The sequence below is a fragment of the Gobio gobio genome (genome assembly GCF_949357685.1).
Source record: "Gobio gobio genome assembly, chromosome: 5".
NCBI classification, from domain to species: domain Eukaryota; kingdom Metazoa; phylum Chordata; class Actinopteri; order Cypriniformes; family Gobionidae; genus Gobio; species Gobio gobio.
Window position 1 is genome coordinate 60,526,412 of NC_137101.1, and position 8,881 is coordinate 60,535,292.

Below are 8,881 nucleotides of genomic sequence, written 5' to 3' on the forward strand. Positions count from 1 at the left end.
AACAGCATTATAAACGAACATTAAAACAATGGTGAAACAAAAACAAGTGAACTAAATGTATTTAAAAGGGATGAAAATGTAAAGGAACAAATGTAAAAATATAAACAGTCCAAAGAACATAAATATACGTTAAATTGAATTGGTAAAGAAACAAAATGGGAAAAAAAATGAACAAAATGCATTTAAAAGACAGATGTAAAGGAATAAAATACACAGTGAACATAAAAAGGAAAAGAATAAATATACAAATTAAACAATATAAAATGAGAACAATACATTTATAAGACAAAAAAAGTGTATATAAAATACACATAAATATTCCAAGTAAACAATATAACCAAATAAAACGAACAAAGAGCATTATAAACATACATTCAAATGAATGGGGGAAAAGATAAGTGACACAAAATGTTTCTAAAGGAAGGCGACGTAAGAGGAACAACAATACAAAACGTGGAGATCAAAAGCAACATGGACATCTAAAAAGGAACAAACATACAAAGTATACAATATAAAACGAGACAAAGAAATCTATAAATTAAAAAGTGTATATAAAATATATGTAAATGTTCTATATATGGGAACCAATAAAAGTATATAAACATAGGAATAAAGAAAATATAAAATGGAACAATTGAATATTAAAATTATAATTATAAAATAATTGTGACCAACTCTAACACAATGTTGTTTGAGTTTTGAACATTTTTCAAACTGCCGTGATGGGCTGGTGATGTGATGTGTAGTGTGGGTCAGTCTAGTCTGGTTTGTAGTAGCTAGCCTAACCAAGCCTTCCATCAACAACAGCATCATCTTCATCTTCATCAGGTCTATAGTTGCGGTCTTCCACAGGTTCTGTGTTGGTTTGTGCAACCCTGGACCTGGTTTCCAGCAACTGCAAAACATGACAGTAAATTAACCACTAAAACTCAGAGAGGAGTATAATAACATTCTGGAGGGAAAAAGCTTAACCGGTTTCTTAACTTACCCGTCTCTTTCTCTGACGGTTCTGTGTGATGTTCTTCATAGTGTTTCTTTTCTGGGCCTTTTCAGACTGAGCCAAAGAATACTTCCTCAGCAAAGTCTCACAAAATAAAATACATCTTGCGACCTGCCAAATAATACATTAATAATATATAGTTAATGCCAATAAAAGTAAGTAAAACAATTCAATTAAAATTTATTTGTATAGCGCTTTTCACAATACATATTCAGGGTTTTTCCTGGGTCAAAAATGGTCTTCGGTGGTGGCTGACAGACATGGTCATCCATACACACACACACACACACACACACACACACACACACGGTAAATAAAAAATACCCTACCCACTTGATCTGCAAGCGCAATACTGACAATAAATTTGAAATAAATTCAAAGAAAGTTTGTAACTTTTGCTTATCTTATTTTGATACCTTGATGTTTGTTTTTGTTCCTCATTTTTACACTATTTACTGATAATTGTTTTGGTAATCATATCAATATTAAAAAATAGTATTAAAAAAATTAACAAATAGCCTAATTTTCTGCCATATACAATCAGCTAGCTAACAACAACTTTGTTCTGGGTTCACCTCACTCCAGTCTAAACTAAATGATTTTAAGCTATTTATTTTACTACACATTGTCCACATAAATAAGCTGAAAGACTGTTGATAATTAAAAATAATTATTACTATCCACTCTTGCTAAATTGGGTAAGCACACTTGTGTTCTCATTTCAGGTGTTGTTCTGAGTAAATGATTAAACTAATTTGTGAGTTCAGTGTTGGACAGATCAGTTCTAACCAGTCGTTAAAATGATTCGGTTCAAAGGAGTCATTAGGTCGCGAATCGGACATTAGAAGACGCGTTGTGTGTGAATCCCGTCTTTAGAACATCGCGAAAGATTTGTCAACACACAGAAAACACTTCATAACCGGATAGGATTTGTTTCCTGTTTATTTAAAGTATGGTTTATGTCAGCTGGTCAGAGAATCAGTCAATGTTTTTTGAGCGCATTTCATACCCAGCGGTAATTAAAGGAAGACATCGTCTGATAGCGCCACATGCAACATGGATTCGGTCTTCCGACCTTTTGATTTTGATTAACGTAATATGTGAAACATTAGAAAGCTAAGAATGCTTATTTTGAAGACAGAGAGAGCGAGCGAGGGATGAGCTCACTGGTCGTTCTCTCTGTCACTCAGTTAACTCAAGTGCAGCAGTCATCTGTTCTACATCACTCATAAATCACAATAACTGATCAAATAAGGCTTTGGCGGGACAAAAATTTGTTTTGGGGGCCGGCAAAAAAAAATTCAATGTAGGAAAAACCCTGATATTGTTTCAAAGCAACTTCACAGAAAATGCATGCGTCTACATTACAGAAAAAAACAGAGAACATTAAAATAATGACAACATTTTTAAGATGACCTTTTACACATTCAGGGTCAACATCTGTAAAAGTTCTTCAGGATCATGGATCCAAAACTTCTGGATCATGAGGGGGGAAGAAACATGCACACACACAAATGAATATTAATTTGTTTGATAAAACATTAATATTAATTATCAACTTACGGACATGGACTTGCAAAACATACTCACCAGGCCCATACAAAAACTTCACAGTAGATCCAAAATCCTGGTTTGCCTATAATTCTTCAGAGTCCAAGTATGGTGGATTCCTGTCCTCTCTGTTGAACAAGTGTACATGACAGTATTCTCAGATTAAACATTCCAAAACTCTGTTACATTCAGGTCATTCACACACATAAAGTAACTTCCATACATCAGCGTAAAAAGAAAATGTATACAGCATAATATACTGTAATATAACACACAAACAAAAAAACAATGAAAATTACCGTCCTCACCCTCCTGGCCATCCACACGCTGCTGTTCTCAATCTTACTGTAAACACTTGTAATATTGTAAAATTTCTACTTTCTAATGATATAATCTGGGATAGATTTTTTTCAGAGATATTGTTAGAGTAAAGTATATGAATATATTGACCAAACAGTACACACAAGACCAGTATTGCATATTGATGAAAATATTTAGTTCTCTCCACATTTGTAAAATCATTCGATAGCCTCTGTGCACAAGCGCAATGACAGACTTCCGCTGTCGCCAGAAGTCGGCAAATCTGTTTCCGGTTTACTTGCGCGTCGCCGAAAATGTCATTTTTTACTCGATGTCTCCAGGATCTTCCGAAAATAACCGTCAGGGATGTTCATCGCATTGTTGATGCCTGGTCCCCTGCTCCGACAAGCAAGAGGGACAAGGGTTTTAAACTCTACATATCGAGTTATCTGCACAACTACGAGGGTAAGTATTTTAATCTAATGTGGTGTGCCGGCAGATAGCGGCTAAGCTAGTTTTTAATGTAACGTTAGTAGTAGCACTATATAGAAGCTTGTTTTTCTTCATTTTAAACACAGACTGTTGGTTATTTTTTGTGATAATTGTAATATCAATTGTATTAACTTGCTCTCCTCTCAGTTTCTAATAAAGTACAGGGCACAGGTGAAGTCACTGTCAGGGCGTTGTGCTACAGGTCCATGAGGAAAGCAGAGAAACCTCATAGTTTGAGTGTATGGTGAAGTTAGAATTGATAAAACAGCAGTTATAGGCTTGTTACTTTAATAGCCCGGTGTTCCTGGGGATTTAGCAAAGGTAATTCATGTGTATTCATTTATAACTCTTAAATGAGTAGGTAATGAAAAGAGAGGCTAAAATTGGCAGGTGAGTTGTCCTTGCTGGTTCCCATTCGGGTTACTGTATGCGTTCTTGTTCATGTATGCGTTCTTGTTCATGTTATAAGGTTGTTACTTATTATAACCCGGTGTTCCCGATGTTCCTGGGGACTTGGCTAAGGTTACTTATGTTTAATATAACTCAAATCTAATGAAAACAGTTATTGAAGGCAGGTAAGTTTCCCTAGCTGGTCCCCTCCGGGTAAAATGCGTTCTTATTCAAGTTTTCAACTCAGTCATTCATTTAAGATGAAATCTTGTGTTATAGGTAGGCTATCATGTTTCAAATAAACAACTTATAGATTTTGATCTAATGCAGTCAGCATATTATACAACATAATCTAATTTGGACTGTTTATATATATATATATATATATATATATATATATATATATATATATATATATATATATATATATATATATATATATATATATATATATATATATATATAAATAAAATAAAACAAGATTATGTCCTAAACAAATGATTAAACAGTGAACAAGCTATGATAAATAAGTATTTAATATGACATTTGACTTATGCAGGTGGTACTGAAAGATTCGATTCCCGTGGAGCTTATGCAACACAGTTGCACATGTGTTGCTGGAGCAGCATTATGCAACCACTGCGTTGCTTTGCTGTTCCAGTTAGCACATTACTCTGAACTGAATATGCCAGTTGTGCCTCCTGTGCTAAGTTGTACTGAAGGGGAACAGCAGTGGCACAAGCCCAGAACTTTGGTAAGTACTCTGCACTATAATTATAGACCTATTGGCTATATTTTCTAACTGTATCCTGAATAACTTGATAGGGTATAAAGCCAGGCCCTGTGGAAAAGATGGCTGTGTTGTCTGCTAAACCAAAATGTAGAGCAACAACCGAGGGTGTAAGGTAAAGGCTCAATGTTGTAGATTTATTACAATATGTTGCATGTTTGAATTAAAATACCTGTGGATATGCCACTTCCCACTCATGAAAGTTTTATGTTCTACACAGGAGCACACTCTACAAAGGCCTGACCGGAGATTTGCCTGATCTGTCCGTCCTTCAGGTCAGTAGGGATATAACAATAGCAAATTTCACTGTACAGTGCGATATATCAACCAAAATCTGTATACCAATATTTCATGATTTTCTTTCTTTTCACACGCATTTCATGAATATTTCCTTTTAATTAAATGTACTACGGCCCATCAATTATACAAACACAAATTCTGCTTCAAAGAAAAAAAAACTGAAATTGAATTGAAATCAATAGGATAATGTTCTCATAAGGTTCCTTCATAATGAACTTGTATGCCATGCATAACATACTGTGGATAGAAATTACAGGGAAAGTTACTGGTATGCTAATTGTTACTTTCCAGGTGACAGAGGTTTATAAAGATTTCTCTAAAGCTGAGGCACCGATGATCTGCAGCATGGGCATCAGCTGTGAAATTCCCCTGGTCGACTCTGCCCTGGGCAAGGTTCAAGCCGGTAGTCCCTTGTCCTACCAACAACCTGCAATAGAAAAGCGAAACCTGTCCTTCCATGCTGCCCCACCACAACCATCTGTGCCTCTTCAGAATTACCGCCTACAGCCATCCAGTTGCATGTTTGTCTGCACTGAACCACAACAGCTTTACCTTAGGAGTCTGGAGGTCACCTGGGACATGGCACACAAATATGAATGTGCTACTAGAGACCAAAGTTTGTGTACTGAATGGCATCAACTAAGGAGGCATAGACTGACTGCCTCACAATTCAGATAGATCTGCCAGGTTAAAGAGAAGACAGAAGAAGGTCTGGCTAACCGGATACTGCAAGGAACCCGTCAGACAGCGGCTATGAAGAGGGGGCTTGAATTAGAGGCAGATGCCATCTGTGAATACTGTCAAATAAAAAGGGTCAACCACTTCCCATGTGGTTTGGTCATTCACCCTGACGCTCCTTGGCTGGGGGCGTCTCCAGACGGGATCATCTTTGACCCTTCAGAGCCATGTCCATTTGGGCTGATTGCCCTAATGTTAAAAGCTACGTTGACTGCCCATATCTGAAAATGGAGTCTGGCACATTAGAGCTAAAAAAAAAACATGCTTACTACTGGCAAATACAGGGGCAGATGCTAATTACAGGAATGGATTGGTGTGATTTTGTAGTTTCAGCTGAGGAAGACATACTCATCCAAAGAGTTTACAGAGACAGGGATGTTTTGGATACAATCAAAGAAAAAGTAGACAGGTTTTATTTCTCTGTCTATATACAGAAATGTCTAATGCTTCAGGAGTAGGTGTAGTGCTGTAGTGTTTCCAAATAAATATTGTATGTTCTTCTGTGTTACCATTAAATGTGAAAATGAAATATATTTTTATGATTAAGCACAATAAAAGTATTTTAAAACTGTGCACCGCAAGAAAAAGACCAGTCATTTATTACCATTGTACTCAAGAGAAGGTAGACATCTCTGGCAATTGCCTCTTAAACAACTATAAACTGCAAAATATTACATGACCATGTCTGTGATTTTTAGGTGTTTTTTATTGTTGCACCTTCAAGTTCTCACAATTTATAAAGATATTTACAAATTATATCAGAGACAATTTACAAAGTGATATTTTTTTTTAATACTGTATGTTGAACACAAAAATAGTTAATATTGATCTCTTTGGCAGAAGATATGGCTACAGTTACAGTATCTCACACTGCATGAAAAGTGGGATTTTCGACCCCGTAAACGCCTGTATACTCCCGGAAATCTCCCTAATTTTCGGCAGTTTTCGACAATTTAGAGGCAGCGAACGTCGCGTTCGTCTGTGCCACAAATTGTCGTAAACGAACCATGACGTAGGTGGAGAGCCCCCCGCTGAGAGAGCCCGCGGAGGTGCGACGCCTCTAATTTGCATATGAATAGCACCGAAACCAGAGAGTCAACGGCCAGACTTGAATTTACTCACTCACTATTGGCTGAAGCCACTACATTTAAAAAAGAAAAATCCCTCGTGATTGGTTGGCAGATCACTGCAAACCAATCATTATTGGTCCCCCTGGCTCATTATAAATGTAAACCCCAATAATAATAATAAATATATAATTTATGTTGTAATAATTTGTTTTATATTAATGTTATTGTGCTATGAAGTATTCATACTATCAAGGAATATATGGGAAAATTATACGGACCGTGCCGTTTATTCAAAGAAAGAGCTTCATTTATAAGCATACAGCTGTTCATTCAAAGAAAGGGCTTAATTTATTAAACACAGCTGTTTATTCAAAGAAAGAGGTTTATTGTTAAACACACAACTATGTACAGTGCAGCAGTAATGTCTCGTAATGTAATGTAAAGTTCGGCGAGCTCCAGGCTGCCAGAGGGCGGTGGCCGCACAATCCATCCAGACACCCTGTCAACAAAGCCGTCTTCCTCATCAGACATGAGTTCAATGGTCGCGGACTTCCAAATGTCCACCTCATCCAGCACACTCTCGCTTCCAGCAACTGTAATACAATCCATAAAGACAATAAGCAACCTGAAAAATACTCACATTGACAAAAAACGGATCTAATATAATAAATCTTACCCTTTTTCTTCTTGATCGACTCAGAGCTAAACTTCCCAGTTTCCGCCTGCGATTTAAGTTCAGGTTGTTTGTATCTGAAGCTCCGGCGTGTCGATTCATAATACGTCTTACAGGCAGCTGGAAAACAATTACATGAGACTGGTATTAATAAAAACAGTCACGGTAAAATTAAACAAGGAATGAGAAACACATTAGAAGTTACTTACACACAATGGGCCCTATCTTGCACCCAGCGCAATTGACTTTGTACACCGACGCATGTGTCATTCCTATTTTGCACCCGCGCAAAGCGCGCTTTTCCCTCCACAGAAGCACGTCGCTAAACTAGTGAATGAACTTGCGCTCCCTGGGCGGTTCAGCGCAAAAAAGGAGGCGTGTTCCGGCGCAAACAATCCCTGGTGCTATTTTGCTGTTCCATTAAACAATTGCGCCACTGACCAGAAAAAACCTAGTCTAAAGTCAGTGGCGCGTTGCGCGTTGTTCATTATGCTATTTTAAGGGCGCATGCTTGACCATAATGTATAGCGTGCACAACGCGCATACACTTTGCTCATGTAATCTACACAGATGCAACAGTTATTTTTGCAAATCATAAATTGTTACACTAAAAATATTAACACATGAGATGACGGAAATCATTGTGGTGTGCCACGAAGATGTGAAAAAATAGGCATAAATCTTGCTTACAAATTATTCAGGCTAATTGTAGTCTAATAATTAAGGAGACCTGTTTGCCCAATAGTGGCAACTTCTGGCAAGACATGTATGTATATAAGGACATCTAACAAATTGGTTTGTCCGTCAAGAACCAGGAAAAAAAATCGGTGAGGGTGGACGCAGCGATGTCCTCTGCTGGCGTCAGGTCCTGAGAGGCAGATCCACCTCCCGTTACACGGCGTGCCCGATTGATGCTGGCAAGCTTGGACTTTCCCCGTCTTCTGATGTCATTGTAGCACTTGCGGCACTGGTGCGACGTCCTGGGGATGCCAGCTGATGAAACAATTGTGGCTATTTCCTCCCACACCTGTTTAACCGACGCTATTTTGGGTGGGTTTCTCCCATCCCCATACAACACAACTTCTCTGTCTTTCACTGCTCTTACAAGAACATCAGTCTCCTCGGCTGTGAACCGCTCCTGGCGTGCGCCTGGTAAATACGCCATAATAATAGCAATCCATAATGGAACTTGCGCACCTGCTTTTACAGGGAATGTTGGATGACGCTCTGATTGGTTTATTCACGTTACGCCCAAACCACACCTATGAATAATGAAGCTACTTCAGACCAACCCATTTTAGATTTGCGCCGGGCGCAAGAGCCATTTATCCCGCCGGGAAAATAGCAACAGCGCCGAGACCCGCCCACAAAGTTACTTGCGCTTCGCGCTTTGACACTTGCGTTTCAGATCGTTAAAATAGGGCCCAATGTCGTCTTGATCAGCGGTTAAATCTGGATTTGCGGAAATCGCTCCAAGCAGATAAGAGCTCACGGCTTCATTATGAGGCGAGGATAGTCTGTGTAAACAAAATGTGCAGTTTTAAGCTCGGATCTATTAACGCATCCATTTCCTTATA

General features: G+C 38.1%; 1 long non-coding RNA gene across 1 annotated transcript; it reads right to left on the reverse strand.

The window, feature by feature from the left end:
• Positions 1–732: 732 nt before the first annotated feature.
• LOC307127105 lies at positions 733–2,673 on the reverse strand. Its single transcript, XR_013816599.1, has 4 exons — positions 2,591–2,673; positions 2,417–2,476; positions 989–1,111; positions 733–895 (listed from the first exon to the last, which is right to left on the reverse strand). It is a non-coding gene; the product is annotated as an uncharacterized lncRNA (long non-coding RNA).
• Positions 2,674–8,881: the final 6,208 nt, after the last annotated feature.